The following is a 20363-nucleotide window of genomic DNA, read 5'->3' as shown; positions in this document are numbered from 1 at the left end:
ATCTTTTGGGTCACTTGATCACATGTCTTGTTTTACACTTCGGTGAACAAAACTGGTATTATCAAATTTTAAGACATATTCCCTAACAAACTACAGGAAAATATGACTTTATTGTCAAATGTCTTTATAGTTAATAAGCATATATACTCTACGAGTTTCTGATTAATAGGAAGACAACATTAACAGACTAAAGCAGCAGTGATAACGCAACCATTTAAAACAACAAAAATGCCTCTATGAATATTAAGTCAATGACTTTCTTCTGAAATAAAAAATGTGCTTGGCACTGAAAATTAATGTGATTTCTTGCATGTAAATTACCGTATTTTAAACAAAAGATATCTTCAAGAACCATTTTAACCTTTGCTATATTTTACATATAGTACTTTCAAATTCATATTTCAGTGTTGACATATTTCAAATAAAGAAAATGGACTGTTGTAATCCTTTGCATGGTGTTTTCATTCAATTAGCTCTATCTTTCTTTTTCTAAGCAAACAAGATGGCAATTTACTCAAAGTCAACCCATAATAACATATATCAGCCAGAGTCAAACAAACACAGGGCTGCTCATGCTACACCTTTTAAAATCAAACAATTTTAAATAAAAGCAAACACGAACATAAATAGTGTTTCCCTTTGGAATTTGACTGTTGACAGAAAAATGATAAAAACATAAAAATGGTTTGAATGTGTAAGGAAGTTAAATAATTCAGGAAATGTTTTATTAACTGATAGCAGAGAGAACAGGGTTTTGGTCTTTGCATTATGCAGTAATGAAAGAATAAAATATATGATATGTGGCTTTAAAAAAAAAACTCTTCCTAACCGTATTAAAATTTCACAAGGTAGTTGAAAACCACATTCTTATCAAGCACTTGCAAAAAATAGAATTCTGTTTAAATATGTTTTTTAGGTTAATTGCAACATTTTCCAAAGTGAAAGAAAGTTGTATGTCAGTATATAATTTTAAAAAGAGCTTCTGGTTTATATTTTCAATCTATTAGAACAGAAATTCAAAGGAAACAGAATCTGAAACAACAAATAGATACAAAAACAATAGTTTGTTGGACAGTTTGCTACACAGAAACGTTACCATTTCATGATGAAAATAGAAAACTATCAGGCCCAAAATATTATTGCCAAAACATTTTTCTTTTAATTTAGATAAAATGTAAGAAAGTATAAATAATGGCCTTGCTATGCAAAAATAAAGTTTATAGATATAATTATATATTTATCTAAATTTAAAAACTATAAAAAATGAAAATACTTACCATGTTTACTTATTTGATATAACCATGTGCCAAATCATGTAGAATTAGCCAATGTATTTAAAAATTAAAGTTAGGTTAGTTTTTCACATACTCTCCTACAACTGAGATTTCATCTTAGTGTTGCAAAGGTATGGATTCTGTTTCTGGGCTTGGATTCTAGGTCTTCCATTTACTAGCTATGTAATATTTGGCATATTATTAATTTTTTACCCCAAGTTTCTTTATCAGAAATAATGCACATACTAAAATGGCTAAGGAGGGATTGAAATAATGCATCTAGGAGATCCAGTGCGAGAGAGGCATTATTCATCAGTCATTATTATTTTATTACATTATTTGGGCTTCTTGCATAATGCACAATGCTTGCTTATGATGGTACTCCATGCACAATCCCTGAAATGAAGCAAAGACAAAAAAACTAACTTTACAACATTTTTAGTAAAATATATATCTTTCCCTCAGTGACCTAGATATTTTAATTGAAAATAAATGTGGATTGTCCATATATTTATATAGCCTTGCTTTTTACCTTGCCGAACGTTTGAATTACAAAGCAGAAATGCTGAAAGGAGTACTTGATGTAAGGCAAGTAACGTTCAACTTGGTACAAAATTTTTGGCATGTTGAACTTGGGACCAGTGTTTTTTATATTATATGCAACCTATATAATCAGAGCAAAGACATTTATAACTTTCAGCATGGTAAGCCTGCTTCTGGTGCTTCAGTCTCAAAATATAATAGACAAAATATAAAATAATGTGAGCATAATGTTGTCATTGGTACATTTTTTTAAAATGTAATCTCTGTACCCAGCATGCATTGAGTTTGAACTCAGAACCCCAAGATCAAGAGTAACATGCTCCACAGACTGAGCCAGCCCGGCGCCACCACAACATTTTTAAATATGAGGAGTTATTGAAAATAATTCTTCTGTAAGTTAAAACATAGACACTCTTAGGGTGTTGCCTGGCACTATTTTTATTAAAAAATATTGGGACAAGAGAGAAAATACTACATCTGCCACAGAAAATAGTTTATATGATTATGCTCTGGATGAGATATCCTGCACCATCAGGATGAAAACCCTTACGTGAACAAAGACTCCTGACACAATATTAAATGCACGTAGGAAAGTATAAATACACTTAATATAACACCTACCATAAAAAATTAACTTAGGAAAAATAGTTTTAAAAATATTAGTTAGATTTGAAGAGTGTTTTCTTTTCCATTCTTAAGCCTCTATGTTCATCCTTATATTTACAAAATGAAGAGAAAACATTTCTAAAATCAACATTTGTATTTTCAGTGTAATATTATTCATTTCAATTAATTAGGAGAGGAAGATGTAATGAGTCTCTCTGCTTGTTGTTGTAATTGTCCATGCATTTGTCTACTTCAAATATGCCTCATTTTTTAAACAATGTTGACCATCTGCTTTATTTCTCACTCAAATTATCCTCTCTGTGACTGCCTAGGCCATGCAGAAAGCAAAGCAAAAAAAAAAAAAAAAAAAAAAAAAAAAAAAAAAAGAAAAAGTTTAGTATTGACTGAAATGAGTTTTACTATACAGTATATTATTTGTGTTATAAATGTATTATATTACAGAGTTGGGTGGATTTTTTCCAGCCAAATTGTTGACATGTACCCAAATTCTATTTCTAAGTAGTATACATTAAAAGCATGGAAGAAAAACAAACATCTGAAGTAACATAAAATCATTGTTTGATTAATTTTCCATCATAAAGTTCTTGGTCAAAGACATCCTAGAAATACAAGAAACACATGTAGGAATGGTAATGAATTATTAAACCTCAAAGAGGAAAGGACGGTAATATGTAAGTCTCAACAATTTCCAGGTATAAAAATAAATTCATTTATATGTAGTATGTTTAAATGTTCTTTGAAAATAAAGAAGATAAATATTTTTTGGTAATTTTTCAAATGAGGATAAGAAGCTCAGAAGACTTAATAACTTCCTTTAGTTTTCCTAGAATTGAGAACCATAATTGAGTGACACGTGTGGTAAAATGCAAAGAGCACTTTTAACATCTCAAAATGTGGTGGTCATGGAATATCATTCTACCGTACATAAGTGATACACATTGTGAGCGGAGGTGGCATGCTAAAGCTAAATACAGAAAAGCAGAATCAAGATAAAACATAAACATTTTATCAAAAATATCAGAATTAGTTTGGTTAATACACATAATATCTTCACATTTTTCTGACAAGTGTTACCTGCAAAGCCTTCAATAGACATAATCAGTACTATGTAAGCACAAAACATATAATAAATAAGGGGCTTTGTGAATAAATTTAGAGACCCATATTTTATGTAGTGGACCCAGATTTTTACCCTGAAGTTCAAAAAAATATAGAGAGTCTATGATTCTTAGAAGAATTTGTACTGGCAACCATATATCTTTCAAGGCAATACTAACCATGACACTAAGTACTATAGTATTTGGAAAGATATACAGTAAAAATGATTGCTTAATGACAACTTTAAAGTGAAAAATTTCTTGCCTAATTAAAAGCGTGATAATTAATGGTATCTATATTGAACTCTTCTGGAGTTCTTACCCACTTTGAGTTACAAATCAAAATCTAGGAATGTGCTATGCTTGTGTGTAGGTCTTTAAGATTAAAGCCAGTTAGTGATATATGGTTTCTTCAACTACATCTCACCTAAAATTTATGGAATTATTTTGGGACTATGTGACACATAGAGTTCTATGTGTTATACCTGAAGCCACCTTCAGATATAACCCGTGGCCCAGACCCAAGAACTAAATGATGCTTTGCTGCCTTGATGATTAAATATTGACTAGTGACTTCATGAGGCTATCAGTCTTGTTAAAAGAAGTAATTATAACAATTAATGGTAAAGTAAAATTAATAAACAAAAAACTCCTCTCTGCCTCATACACATGAATACATGTGATCTACAATCTATATGTACCTTCACAAGATTAGCATTCCAATTTCACATGCACTTTTGAATGAATGCTTCTTGTTTGCTGTATTTGATATTCTTTATGATTTCCTTTAGTTTTACTTTAACCTAATTTGATTTGCTGGGACACAGGATACATTCAAGGAAATCCATTGCAGCACAGAAAAACAAAAACAAAAACAAAAAAAAAAACCCATGGCCTCTAGAGATTTGTAAAGGGCTCAGCATCCTGGAAGTCTAAGCATTCACAGAAGAACTTGGATATTACAGCTGCTTACGGAGCAAGGTTTTTCGTCCTCTGACTTAACGTTATAAAGGCTGCTAGTTATGGACAACTGTGAGCCTGGAGGTGTGGACCTTACGAAAATGACAGTGTAGGTCAATCTTACTCTAAACAAGGCAGAGAAAGGTGACAGGATTTCAACCTGGGCTGGGCTGGGGGTAGTTTCTATCTCTGTAGTCTCACTCATGCTGTGAAATAAGTCTGATGAAAAAGCTCCCCTCTGAAATCAATTTTACCATATGTGTTAACCAAACCAGAATTTGAATAAACACTTGAAATTTAAAAAAATAATATGAATTTAAATTGAGCTTATTTCATTACATAATTCCATAAGAAAGGAAGGAATTCTGAGTGAAAGGTAGTTAAATAGTGATAATTATGGGAATTAAAGTTGAGTCTTCTGGAATATGTCATAGTGAATACCAGTGCAAAGTACTTATCAGTGGAAATGTGCTTAGCAAACACAAAGATGTCCTTGGTTCTAGTAAGGGCAAATATACTTTTTTTTTTTTTTAAAGTGTCTGAAATTATGTGTTTCTGTCCTGGTAAGAAAACTATATTTAGAGTAGAATGGGGAGAGGAAAACATGTGACAGATACCTTGTTACCTGCTTCAAAGAGTTTGTTTCCTTGGAAGCTCAGCAATCATAAGTGGCCCATAACACATTAAATATGGTTTAGAATACTTCTTTCATTTTCTCATAAGTGCCCATTAATATGGCAGCCCTGCTTTGAGTTTGCTGTAGAAGCTTATACAGATGCTGAATTTGGGTCCTCAAAGCCAGAGATACAAGCCCTTGGCACAGACTTTACTATGGTTTTCGTACACTTGGTGATAGTTATATAAAGCAGGAAGCTAAGAAGTTTTGCAAGATCAATAGAAAAATTTCCATGATTTCTATGGTTTTTAGTATCATTGATGACTAATGATTACCTCTGAAATGAAGTCTCTTAGCCTTGATTTGATATGAATGCCATTCCAACTTGCTATCACAAACTTTTATAGACCACTCAGATTAAGCTACCTTCTTTCTCTCAGAACATGTTTGCAGTTTTCTTGTTGGCATGATTTTATTTCATATACATCTCAAAAGACTACAACCAGAACACATTCTTGCAATTATTAAATAACAAATCTTGTCCTCTTTTATCAAAAATAAGAATTTTTTTCCCCCTTTGCAGTCCTAGCCACCTTTGGCTAACTTAATTTAAAAACTTAATACTCTCAGGGTGCCTGGGTGACTTCAGTTGGTTAAGCATCTGGTTCTTGGTAACGCCTGAGGTAATGATCTCACGGTTTGTTAGACTGAGCCCTGCATCAGGCACTGTGTTGGTAGTGAAGAGCCTGCTTAGGATTTTCCCCTCTCCTTCTCTCTCTATCCCTCCCCGCTCATGCTCTCACGCTCAAAATAAATAAATAAAAACATTAAAAATATTTTTAAAAATGAATACTCTCAATGTACTTTGAACTAAATTGCAGAATAGATTCCTAAAATTTTATTAAGAAAATAGTATATTTGATTTAAAATGAACTAAATCTAACTATTTAAGTTTGGAAAATGTACCAAATATAAAACATGAAGATCACATTTAACCATAAGTATTAGGCAAATAAAACTCTGCTGAAATTGTATCATACCAATAAAAAATATTTGGAGTGTGCATTTAAATTTGAATTTAATATTAAAATCAGAACACAGGGGCACCTGAGTGCCTTGGTTGTATAAGCCTCACATCCTTGATTTCAGCTCAGGTAATGATCTCATAGTTCACTAAATCGAACTCTACTGGCTCCATGTGCGGACACCGCAGAATCTGCTTGGGATTCTCTCTCTGTCTCCCTCTCTCTCTGTCCCTCCCCCTCTCATGCTGCTGTTGCTGTTTCTCTCTCACTCTCTCTCTCTCTCTCTTTCCCTTCCAAAATAAATAAATAAACTTTTAAAAAGTAGAGTACAAAAATGGTTCCAGAATTAATTCCTCCAAAAAATATTTTTAAAAGATTTGTATAAAATATTATAATGAAATTAAAAACCTTGACAGTAACCTAAAAATAACAATACCTCACCATTAAATAAATTTCCATGCTGCATAAACCTGATCATTATTTACCCATTTAATACTTAACAGTTTTATAATGGGAGTTCTCTTCCATATTGTAAGAAGACGGTACCACTTTAATTTTTTTCTTATACTTTTTATGTATACACTGGAGCTCCAGCCAATTTCCAGAAAAGAACAGAAGTGGAGCCTGACAGTATTTTGAGCCAGGCATTGCTCTAGAAAACTGTTTAAACACTTACATAAAGAACTCTGAAATTATGCTTTTGTCCTGCCAGTCATTGTCAATGAATGGAGAGAAATAATTATTTTATGCCTTGTGAAATGAGGCTTAAAATTTGCATTCCTACTTTTTCCATCTTACTCTGATAGAGAATGTGAATTTACATATACAAGATGACTTAGGACCATGGAATTTAAGGCTAACATTCATAACAGTCCATATACAGATTAGTATCATCAGTCTATTGTAGAGGAAGTTTCTTTGAAAACCAGCTTAAAATTGACACTGTATATTCTGGTGGTTAAAAAGTGTGAGCATCAGTCAAATATATCTTTATAGAGATCTTTCTTCCCCACTTACTAAATAGGTACCCTTGGAGAGATTCCTGAATCATTTTTACTCTCTGGTTTCTTCATCTGTAAGAGGAGGCAACAGTGACCTCTACCTAGAAAGAATTTTGTGAGGATTAAAGCAGAACTTGGTCAAATCACTTCTAATTTTTCAGATATCAACCTATAGGTTCTTACATTAAGTTGCAGAAATGATAAACTGGCCCGGGGGTATCACACACTAAAAAAAAGAGACTGCAAGCTCTAAAAACGAGGAAGCACTTTTTAGCAAAAGTCAAATATACCAACGAAAGGGAAGAATATGCTCACATATAATTAATAGTAAAAGCTTTTACTCTCAGCTTCTAAAAAGAGTAGTTAGAGACCCACAGTTGGCCTTGTCTAAGGTTTCTAGAAAAGGTTATTTACAAATAAAGTTGAATAGGAACCCATATCCATCCTGGTCTACTTAACTTTTTGGGAGAGATTTTTTTCTTAGCAGGTATGGACTAGAAGGCAGGTTCCAAAGCAGCCATGTTCAGGTGGGTGTAGACACATGTGTTCTGATTATTGATGCTGGTACCTTATCAGTAGTTAGGTGTTTTGAATATTAGTGCTGGGTAAGTAGGGGGAATTAAGACTCTTCATTTTGTTTCCATTTGAAAAGTGGAAATATACATTTCATGAACATTTTGATATAGATATCTTTAGAGAAGATACCCATGTATGAAAATAGGTAAATAAAACAGAATAGAATATGCATTATATATTTCTTAGGATTGAAAAGAGATTTTTTTAAGTGCTCAAACATTTATCTATTTTTAATTAATGGAGAAGCATAATTTTTTTAAAGTAACAAAATTCATATGTGCTTTTTTTTTAACATATACTTCAGAAATTACTACCTGGAAATGTATTGCAAAGGACTTGTTTCGATTTATAGTCTTAGCCATACATGGTCTTATTTGAAATTACGGCAGTTAAGGGGTGCCTGAATGGCTCAGTCAGTTAAGCATCCAACTCGTGACTTCGGCTCAGGTCATGATCTCACGGGTTCATGAGTTCAGCCCTGCATGGGGCTCTGCGCATAAAGCCTGCTTGGGATTCTCTCACTCTCCCTCTCTGCCTCTCCCCCACTTGTGTATGCTCTCTCTTTCTCTCTCTCTCTCTCTCTCTCTCAAAATAAATAAACAACAACAGAAAAGAAGTAATGACAGTTAATACCTGGTTTAACTACTATTATATTCAAGTTGTATAAATATCTAAACTGGAACTTTTAATTTCAGTAACATACCCTACTAATAAGGATTTTTCTTTATTTCCATCAACTAATCGACTCTTTTTAAAAAATATTTTATTTTTTTTTGAGAGAGAACATAAGCAGGGAAGAGGAGGGGGTGAGGGTCGGGGGGACAGAGGATCTGAAACAGGCTCTGTGCTGACAGCAGCAAGCCCAATGGTGGGCCAAATTCAAGAACTGTGAGATCATGACCTGAACTGAAGTTGGGTACTCAACCAACTGAGCCACCCAGGTGCCCCTCCACTGACTAATAGACACTATAAATCATAGGATTTTTAAGCTTACATTAATTTTATGGATAATTCATCTAGTCTACCAATAATTTAGTAAACTGAGATCAAGGATGTTTTAGTGACTTGGTCAAAATTACACTGCAGTTGGAAGATAAAGATAAAATTACAGTCTGAATCTTTTCAGTCGGGAAGGAGAGAAGAATAAACATAATCTGAAAGTAGAGGAGTTTCTGGGTGGCTCAGTCGGTTAGGCATCTGACTACAGCTCATATCATGATCTCATAGTTCATTGGTTTGAGCCCTGCGTTGGGCTCTGTGCTGACAGCTCAGAGCCTGGAGCCTGCTTCAGAATCTGTTTGTCTCCCTCTCTCTCTGCCCCTCCCCAACTTGCTCTCTGTTTCTCTCTCTCTTACAAAAGTAAGTAAACATTAAAATTCTTAAAAAATCTAAAAGTACCTGCAAAATATCTATGTGTGCATATTTCCTCTATTAATTGTGTTTACTAATTTAATAGATAGCACCTGACCATGCCAGACATAATAACTAGACAAAACAAGAAAGAATGGTTATTTGCATTCAGATCCATTTCTGGGGAAAGAAGAAAGCTTAGAAATTACTTATAAATAGTACACAGATAGACTATGTGTCCTCTCTTTGTTCACACCACTCTCTAGTATAGTTAGACAGATCTTCCCACACCTCTGAATATACCTTACGAGGATTTGGCCTCACTGAAGTGCCACGTTACCCAGTATAAACAAAGTACAAAATTAAATTGTTCAAGTCCAGAACTGGAGAATCAGGAAGCCCAGTGTATTAACAAATATTATATTCAGGGGCACCTGGGTGGCTTAGTCGGTTAAGCGTCCGACTTTCGCTTAGGTCATGATCTCTCGGTTCGTGGGTTCGAGCCCCGCGTCGGGCTCTGTGCTGACTGCCAGCTCAGAGCCTGGAGCCTGTTTCAGTCTGTGACTCCCTCTCTCTCTGACCCTCCCTGCTCACGCTGTCTCTCTCTCTCTCTCCTAGAAATAAATAAAACATTAAAAAAACACATTTTTAAAAAAATTAAAAAAACAAATATTATATTCAGCTGCTTTTAACAAAGACTTTAAATAATGGGGACTTAAACAAGGCAGAACTCCATTTCTCTCATATTTCAGCAAAGCAGGAGATAAATGTAGGACCAAATTTTCTGTTTAGATAAGAAGAGGAGATACTTGAAACAAATGGAAGGATTAGTTTTCATAAGGAATAAAGATTCTTGGACTGTCGTAACAGGAGAAAAGACAGACATGAGGTAAAGAAGCAGATGGACTGGTCATTCTGGTGGTGGGACCATAAAGCAGGCAGGGCACAGATTATTCCTTTTTTTGAGAATAAGTTTAAGACACGGTCATTAGCAGGGTATGGACTTAGTTACGTATACATGTGGGTGCATGGGGTCTAGAGAGGAGACTTCATGGTAACTTAGAAAGCATATAAGCTACAGAGGCCAATAAAGATGTAATGGACACAGTCTAAGATTCTGATATGTGGGTCCATCCTGGAAGACTGTCAGGAGTTCAGACACTGTGTGAATAAAATGGTCATTGTGGTTAGGTGTTTGTTAGACCATAACATAAGTATATTTTCCCTTATTAGACTGTGAACTCATCAGATGTAAGAGCCTATTTAAATTTGCTATCCTTTGGGCACCTGGGTAATGCAGTCATTTGAGCGTCCAACTTCAGCTCAGGTCATGATCTCCCAGTTTGTAAGTTTAAGCTCTGCATCAGGCTTTGTGCTGACAGCTCAGAGCCTGGAGCCTGCTTCAGATTCTGTGTCTCTCTCTGTGTGCCCACCCCCACTCAAGCTCTGTTTCTCTCTCTCTCAAAAATACACAAACATTAAATTCAGTATCTCTAGCATTTCATGCAGATCATATTGACAAAAACTTTGGTGAATGAAAGAATGATGGACACTGAAAAATGTGGAATAATCATGCTTTTCATATTCAATTATGTCTACAGATAATGCTCTGTTAAATACAGCTTTTTGCATGTTATCTAACATACTTTCAGCATATGATCCTGAAACTCCTAGAAAATGAAAAAAAAAAAGCTTTTATATAGAGCCTGTATTTTGGTTTAGACTAATTCAGTGCTCAGAAAGAACAATCAGAATTCTGATTGCCCCCAGGCTGCTATGATTTCTACATAATACTGACTTGCTGAGAATTTAAAAACCTCACTTATATATAATAGGATACTCTGTTTCACTTTAACTTGAACCCTAAGTACAGAAGGGGTGTGTGTGTGTGTGCGTGTGCACACGCGCACAGGTTATAGCATTCAAGTCTATGGCATATCCTTGAAAGAAAAGAAAACATTTAAAAATAAGGCCTAGGAATTCTACTACATGGCCATAAAATTCTTCACAGAATGGACAATTGAATAGTTATATTGATTTTTTTCAGTGCCAGAGATTTTCCATGGTTGCAGATTTGGCACCTTTTGAAGTTGCATTTACTCTTTTAGGCTGTTAAGGCACTGTTTAATGAATCAATTCAGTCATTTAGTCAATAAAAGTATCCTTGTCTCTTAAAAGAGTTAATATGCCTTTTCAGTGGTGCTTCACTTATAAAAAAAGAAATGGTTAAAACACTTAACAAATCATATTTAATATTAGTTAAAAGGCACATTTTTTCAAAGCAATGGATTCTGCTCTACCCCTGATGATATACATATCATTTGTAAACACACTCCTAGACCCCCCATAGCAAGAAGCATTGTCTGTTTAGAAATGTCAATGGAATGAAACACTGTCATAGAATAATGATCTCTTGTTCCCATATAAATGCCTAGGGAAAACTAAGGTGTTCATTTTCAAAGCAGGAAACATTGATCCACTGGGTATGTCCTATTAAAATGACTTTATTTTATTCCACCCAATAGCAGATGTAAATTCAGTCATTTAGTCTGATAGATATGGGTTCCAGAGAATGACATTTGTGTGCTCCAGTACTACTAAATAGATGAAAATCATTGCATTTTGCTTTGCTTTATTTGTCGGCAAAACAGAATTAAGTCTGTTCATGAACACTCTAAGGTTTAATATTGGCAATTGAGAAATGGCATATACTGATTTTATTTTTCTTTGATTTCTTTTAAGTAAACCTTTTCCCTATCTAATGGTCATTCAGTTACATAATTCTGAATTATATGCATTCTACTGAGAATTCTACGTATTGTTATATATCAGAAAGTAGGCACCATAACACAGCATCTGAAGATTTGTGGCCAATGACTGTTCAAATGAAGGTAAATGTTACCATAATAAAAAAAATGATGGAGAATCATGCCTGGTTTTGATAGTATTTTAATCTGAACAGCAAAAAGAAAAGATGGCCAGAGCTCTGGGGGGAAAGACGGAAAAGCCCAGAGATTTATATGTTCAGATAATGTGCATGTACATACATATAAGGCTGTGCACAGATGATCTGTAGGTGGACACATTCCGCATGATGAATAGTCACATAATCCCTTAGAACAGTTTTTATACTTGTCCTTATGGTGTACACTATGGTACACGTGCCTTATTGGCAATTCACAATAGAATTGTGATACAAATTAATGGAATCAAAATAAACCTTTATATCATTTTTTCCATCTGGATCTCAATTTCATGTTACCCCATTTGTATACCTGGCTTAGTGCGATGATTGTTTTTTGTCATCAGAGCATATGAAATTATAGAAACGTAAGTTAGAATCAAATGAAAATGTACATTTTATTGAAATAACGCACACTTCTTTTAAAAATGGGGTCATTTACATAACACTTCTGAAATGAAAAACTTTAAAGGATAGTGATTATCAATAAGATGAAAGCTGTACAAGATGCCACAAGAGAGAGGGTTTATCTCAGAGCTTAATATGTTATTTAAACAGAATAGGTATCCCATGTCTTGCTAATATATTTTAAGAAAAGGTGGCATCTTGTCATGCTTATATGTGGTACCGCTCACTCTAGCCACTCACACTGAACTTCTCTTTTTTCCTCCTGTTTCATACCCATAACATAAAAGCATAGGTGAAGGGTCACTCTAAGACACATTTGCCATTCACAAGCGGTTGTTGAAAAGAGCAATACAGGGGCAACTGGGTGGCTCACTCAGTTAAGTGGCCCACTCTTGATTTTTGCTCAGGTCATGATCTCACAGTCCTGAATTCCAGTCCTGCACCAGGCTCTGTGCTCACAGATCTCTGTAGCCTTCTCTCTGCACACACCCCCCACCCCGCCCCGCCAATCTCTCAAAACTAATAAACTCTAACTTTTTCTATTTAAAAAAGAAAAGAGCAATACAGAGTGAAGCTAGTTGCCTTAGTTCACTCTGCTTCGACACAAGTGCTTATTCTCTCATTTTTCTCTTCATTTGACCCTTCAGGTTTGGCATGCTGGTTTTTCCCCAGGTGCATTTTTACTGTTAAATAAAATAAACAATAACAAAAACTCCTGGTCTCTCCATCAGATCCCATGTCCTATGCTCCACACCTCTTTCTGCTGTCTTTCCCCCCACCTTGCAGTCAGCTCAGAAAATTTGAAACCCAGAGATTTTCCCCATCATTAAATATGCTATTTTACAGAACTTCCTCAATTATGTGATACAATTGGTTAACCAGAACTTTAATTAAATTTTAAAAATTATAAATAAGATTAGAAGATGCATTTTAATACTTTACAACTTAAGAATCATTCATGAAACATTTTTTATTTCTCTTCTCACCTATGTATTAACATATTTCATCAAATCCTATTTTCTCCAAATTATTCTACCATCTTAGATACATAAGGGCAGATACATTTCCTTTCAAATCTATTTTTACTAACTCTTCTGCTTCATAGAGAAAAATCAATTAGGATACACTTAAATACTCTAATTTAGCATCAAAAATTGCAATCAGTCCGACTAACATTTTCTTGGTTATATTTCTAAATGAAAAGTGAAAGGGGATATATATTGGCACATTTAACTGAATAAATCAATACAATTCCAAATCATTCTGCTTTATTTTAAAGTGCCTTTGTTTAAAAAAATCTATACTGACTAATTTATGAACTCCTAGAATCATTTAATAACCTTGTTTAACCTTTGAAATGTTTCATAACCTTAGAAAGTTCAGTGAATGCTATAATGTCAGAATTACTAACTTCCTTTCAAGTAGTGGAGTATGCACAAACGGACCTAGATTCCCTTTAATTTCCCTGAATACACCTCCTTGTATGACCCTCTCTTCATCTCCTTTATTTCTATCATAAGTCAAAAAGCCTCTTATGTTTATAAATGCTGAGAGCAGGAGTGAACGTGTTAGGAGCCTGCATACTTATTGTAAATGAAAAATGTATTACCAGGAGATGGGAAAATTTTAAAGCTAACTTTAATTGGTAGGATTTTATTTGTTATATGCCATTCACTAAATATGGATTTGTTTCCTACTAGACATCAGAACTATGTGATCATAGATATTGACAGTTGTTAAGATAGGTAAGTTGCCACATCCCGGGTTGGTGATTTTTATAATTCTTTTACCAAGATACTAGCCTAGTTCTCTGCCCCCTTCATATACTGTATGGGTATGGGTGTGTATGTATGTAACTCTTGGAAACCACAAATATTTATTAAGTGAGCATTTAAACTTTGTTAATCACACAAAGAAAACAAAATACATAAAGACACATTTCCTGGCCACAAGTATATAGTCTCAGTGGGGGAAAAGTCAACAAACATAAATCAATAGAAAATAATATAAAGCAGTATATCACTTATTGCCTTGTTTTATGGCCTAATAGTTTCCATAGGAACTGAGAAGAGAAGGAGATGATTGGACCAAAGTCAGAAAGGAGGTAAATGGGAGAAGCAGTCCTTTACTGAGTATCTGAACACAAAGAGAAAGTTATAGGCTAGAGATATGGGAGGGCTTCCCACATTATTTTTTTTTTAAATGAGCATGAATTCAAAGTTTCCTTTCATTTTCTGAAAGATTTTCATTGTCACATGGGGTGGCTTTGTCCTCAGGAGACATTTTTGATTGCCTCTAGTGAACTGAAAATGTGAGTGTTGAGGAGTCTGGGAGTAAGATGAGGGGGCAGATAGAGGCCAGGAGAAAAGTGGTGCTGCTAAATATTATGTTTCCTCACAGCCAAGAGGATTATCTTGTCCAAAGTGTCAATGGTGCCAGGGTTGAAAAATCCTGTCCTAAGTATGTGAGTGTGGCAAATGGGTTTCTCACATCTTGGATTCCATACCATGTTGTGAGCCTTCACTGCATTTACTGGCCATACAAATGGTTTTGATTCAAATAAAAGTTATGATAAAAAAGTTGATTCTGATCTCATTTGCCTCAATAACACATGACATGCCCTTATGTACTTCACAGAGTATATCACAGTGTGTACCACAGGGAAACATAGTGTCTTTCTATTTACTTAGGCCTTTAATTTCCCACATCAGTGTTTTGTAGTTTTCAGTTTCTGAACACAAAACTATAGTTTTGTGCATGTGTGCATTGATAAGAATACTTAACAGAAATTGTACCCTATTAGCAAATTTATTAGTATACAGTACAGTTGAATCTTGAACAATACAAGTTTGAAATGTGTGCATCTTCTTATATGGATTTATATATATATATAGAGAGAGAGAGAGAACAGTACTGTAAATATATTTTCTCTATTTTTCTTGACATTTTCTCTTCTCTAGTTTACTTTATTAAAACAATAGAGCATATAAGATATATAACACAGAAAATATGCATTGATCAACTGTTTATGTTATCGGCAAGGCTCCCAGTCAAATAGTAGGCTGTTAGTAGTTAAGGTTTTGGGGAGTCAGAATTTATGAAAGGATTTTCAACTGCACATGGGGCTTATCACTAGCCCCTGCATTATTCAAAAGTCAATTATACAGTATTAACTATAGGCATTATGAAATAGAGTAGATCTCTAGGATGTACTGATTTTGCATAACTGAAACTGTGCCCTTTGACCATCACCTTCCTGTCTCCCCTGCCCCCGGCCCCTGGGAATGATCATTCTACTCTGCACTTCTGTGATTTTGACTCTTTTAAATTTTTTATACAAGTAAGACCACATAGTATTTGTTCTTCTGTGATTGGGTTGTTGTACTTAGCATAATGCCCTTTACAAGCATCCATGCTAGTAGTCACAATGACATTCTTTTTAAAAGCTGAATAGCATTGTATTGTGTCTAAATACCATATTTACCTTTCATCTATTATTGTACATTTAGGCTGCTTCCATGTCATGGCTACTATGAATAATCCTTAGTGAACAGATGGGCACAGATATCTCTTGGAGATCCTCATTTCAATTCCTTTGAGTAAATACCCAAACGTGGGATTGATGGATCAGGCGGTTGTTGTATTTTTAAATTTGGGGGGGAATCTTCAGTATTTTTATAGTGGTTGCATCATTGCCTTTTCTCTACAAACTCTTCAAAAAATTTTTATCATTTTTTTAATAATAGACAATCTAACAGGTGTGAGGTTATATTTCATCATGGTTTTTATTTCCATTTCCTTGATGACTGGTGATGTTGAGCACTTTTTCATATACCTATTGGAAATTTATGTGTCTTCAATGGAGAAATGTCTTCTCCATTTTTTTACTGTTCATTTGTCTTCTCCACTTTTTTTTTTCTTACTGTTCATTTATTTTTAGAGAGAACATTAGAGAGGGGTAGAGGTAGAGGGAGACAGAGGATCCAAAGCAGGCTACACACTGACAGCAGAGAGCCTGATGCGGGGCTCAGACTCACAAACCAAACATCTTGACCTGAGCTGAAGTTGGATGCTTAACTGACTGAACTACCCAGACACCCCACTTTACCCATTGAATAAGATTTCTTTGCTATTATGGGAATTTTTAAAAAATATTTTGGATACAAACCCTTTATCAGATATAGTTTCTAAATATTTTCTCCTATTCCGTATGCTGCCTTTTCACTTTGCAGGTTGTTTTCCTTTGTGCAGCAGCTTTTTAGTTTAGTATAATTCTTTTTGTGTATTTTTTTATTTTGCTGTATTTTTTGTTCTGTGTTTTCAGTATTGTATGCAAGAAACAATTCCTAAGCCCAATATAAAGAGATTTCCCTCTGTTTTATGGTTTGAGTTTCTAACATTTCAGTATTGAATTCATTTTGAGCTGATTTTTGTGTATGGTGTAAGATAAGGGTTCAATTTCATGCTTTGCATCTGTATATCCAATTTTTAAACACCATATATTGAAGAGGCCATTCTCTCTCCATTTTCTATTCCTGGTACCCTTGTCAAAGAGCACTTGTCTATATATACAAGGGTGTATTTCTGGGTTATTCTGTTCTATTGGTCTGTATGTCTGTTTTTATGTCAATATCATAATGTTTTGATTACTGTATGTAATACATTTTGAAATCAGGAAATGTGATGCCTCCATCTTTGTTCTTGTTCAGAATTTGTGGGGTGTTTTTGGCTATTCTGGATATTTCTTTGGTTCCATATGGCTTTAAGAATTTATTTTTGTTATTTATGTAAAAAATACCTTTGGGATTTGATGTAAATTTTATTGAGTCTACAGATTGCTTTGGTAGTGTGGAAATTTTAATGATATTAATTCTTCCAATCCTTGAACATAGAATTTCTACTGTATATTTTAAATTTTTTCATCATTGTTTTATAGCTCACTCTAGGGCTTACAGTATACATCCTAACATATCAAAAACTAGATTTATACTAAAGTCTAGTAGAAATATAGAAGCTTGACTAATATATAGTTACATTTTTATCATCACTCTTGTAGAGTTATCACTAAACCTATTAAGTATATACATATAACAAACCTAAGAAAGCATACTTATAATTATGACTTTACATTATTATATGTCTTTTAGATAAGCTGATAGAATAAAGAAAAAAGTGTATACTTACAGAATTTGTTATATCAACCTTCTTAATTACTACTCCTTAATTACTTCCAATGTATTTCAGTTGCCTTGTGATAAATCTTTTTTTCAAACTCACATATTTGTGTTCTTATTGTTGAATATATTTCATAGATATGTTATAATTTTGATAATATTATTATATGTATATATAAATTTGTGAAATTGCTTAAGTAGTAGAAGTAAGGATAAGTCATTCATAATTATACTCTCATTTATAATTACATACACACCTGCGTAATTGTCCTTACTTGTTGTGTTTATGTGTTTATTCCAATTACTGTCTAACATCACTTATTTTCAGCCTAAAGGACTTCTTTTAGTACTTTTTGTAGGACAAATCTGCTAGCAAAATATTGTATACACTTTTGTTTGTTGTGAAATGTCCATATTTTGTCTTTATTCTGGAAAGCTAGTTTTGCTGGACATAGGATTTTTGGTTGATTTTTTTTCACTTTTGGCATTTTGAATATGTCATCCTAATTTTTCAAGCCATTGTTTCTGATAGTAAGTCAATCTTACTGGGGCTCCCTTATAGGTAATGAGTGTTTTATCTCTTTCTGTTTCAAGATTTTTAAAATTCTGTCTTTCTACATTTTCATTTGATTTGCTTGGATATGGATCTCTTTCTGTTTATCCTATTTGGAGTTTGTTGAGTTTCTTGGTTGTATAGATAATTTTTTTCATTAAATCTCATGTTTTAGTGGTTCCTGGGTGGCTCAGTTGGTTAAGCATCCGACTTGGGCTCAGGTCATGATCTCGGTTCTTGGGTTCGAGCCCTGCTTTGGGCTCTGTGCTGACAGCTAGCTCAAAGCCTGGAGCCTGTTTTGGATTCTGTATCTCCTTCTCTTTCTGACCCTCCCCTGTTCACACTGTCTCTCTCTCTAAGAAATAAATAAAAAACATTAAAAATTTTTTTAAGAATCTCGAGTTTTTAGCAATGATTCAAATTTTTTTCTTTCCTTTTTTCTCTCCTCTATTTCTACCATTTTCATTACACATATGTGGGTGTGACTAATGGTGTCACATATTTGATTGAAGCCCTTTGATTTTTCTTCATTGTATTTTATCTTTGGTTTTCAGACTGTACATTTTCTATTAGTATAATTTCCATCTTGCTTCTTTGTTTTGCAGGCTGAAAATTCTGTTTTGTCCTTCTATGGAAGTTTTCATTTCAGCTATTGTACTTTTCAATTTAAAATTTTCATTTTGTATGTGGAAACTAATTTGACAATAAACTATTCGTAAAAAAAAAAATAAATAAAAAATAAAAAAAATAAATAAAATTTTCATTTTGTTATTTTATAAGATTTTTATATTTTTAGTACATTATATTTGATGAGACATTATTATTCCTTAATTATTTGGACATGGTCCCTTTTGATTTTTTGAATATATTTATAAAAATACAATAATGTAACAATTGCATTCTATTGTCTTTCTTCTTTTCAAAATCCTACATCTGGATGTCTGCAAAAGACATTTTTATTTCCTGTTTGTTTTGTTTTTGATCGTGTCTCATGATTTTGGCATTTTCGGTAATATATTTTAGTACTCTGGATAATGATCACCTCAGCAGGGAGTCGATGTTGTTGCTGTTTGCTTAGTCATTTACTTAATGAGTGACTTGGCTGAACTAAAACTGTGAAGTCTATTTCCCCTGCATTGTGTAGTTTTTGATGTTTCTGCTCAGATATTTTATTCTAATTTTCACTTTTTAAACTGACTACCTAGGCATCACTCTTGTGTCAGTATAAGACACTTACTGGACAAAAGTTGTATTTAAGCTGTATAAGCTAGTTAGATTGTGTCCCTTACTTTTGTGTGAGTGTGTGTGTGTGTGTGTGTGTGTGTGTGTGTGTGTGTGTGTTGGGGATGGGGTGGGGGGTGCACATAGAATGCTACTGTTATAGTTCAGATTTACAGTTTTACAGTTCAGGGAGTTTGCATTTTTGCCATGTATTTAACCAAAGACTGGTAAGTTGGATATTTTCTCTTTCATCACTGCCAAAAGGATGTGGTTTTACGCATGCCTATAAGTTCACAAACATCCAAGAGTTCCTGTGATTTTTTAAAAAAAATTTTAATGTTTTATTTATTTCTAGGAGAGAGAGAGAAAGAGAGACAGCATGAGCAGGGGAGGGTCAGAGAGAGAGGGAAACACAGACTCTGAAATAGGCTCCAGGCTCTGAGCTGGCAGTCAGCACAGAGCCCGACGCGGGACTCGAACCCACGAACCGCGAGATCATGACCCAAGCGAAAGTCGGACGCTTAACCGACTAAGCCACCCAGGCGCCCCCCTGTGATTTTGTTTCTAAGCTTTGCTTCCTTATTGCCCTTGGGTCAGTGTTGCTTATTTTCAGTCAGCATTGAGTCAGACATTATGCTTAAGTTCCTCATTTCACTGAGTATTCCACATTCTGTTGATTTATCTGCATTTGGTTTGTGGAATGTTTCTAAGTATTCCTCATGCCCTGTTCCAACTGCTTCTGAGTTCATTATCTAGCCTTTATACTCAGTCTTCCCAATCCCAGAGAGTGACTGTGATCTTATTCACAGTCTCTATTCCTGGTTCTTTTTGTTAAACTTCTTATTGCTCTGTCTTTTCACTTGTAGCTACAGTAGGAAGGAGCTAAAACTTCTTCTTTCATTTCCCTCCATTATTTTGAGCAGGGTTATTAGGCATGGAACTATTCATGTTCTATTCTAAATGAAATCAGTCCCCA

Source organism: Crocuta crocuta, unplaced genomic scaffold (genome assembly GCF_008692635.1).
Source record: "Crocuta crocuta isolate KB4526 unplaced genomic scaffold, BGI_CrCroc_1.0 scaffold115, whole genome shotgun sequence".
Taxonomy (NCBI): domain Eukaryota; kingdom Metazoa; phylum Chordata; class Mammalia; order Carnivora; family Hyaenidae; genus Crocuta; species Crocuta crocuta.
Note: the sequence above shows the minus strand (reverse complement) of the source record.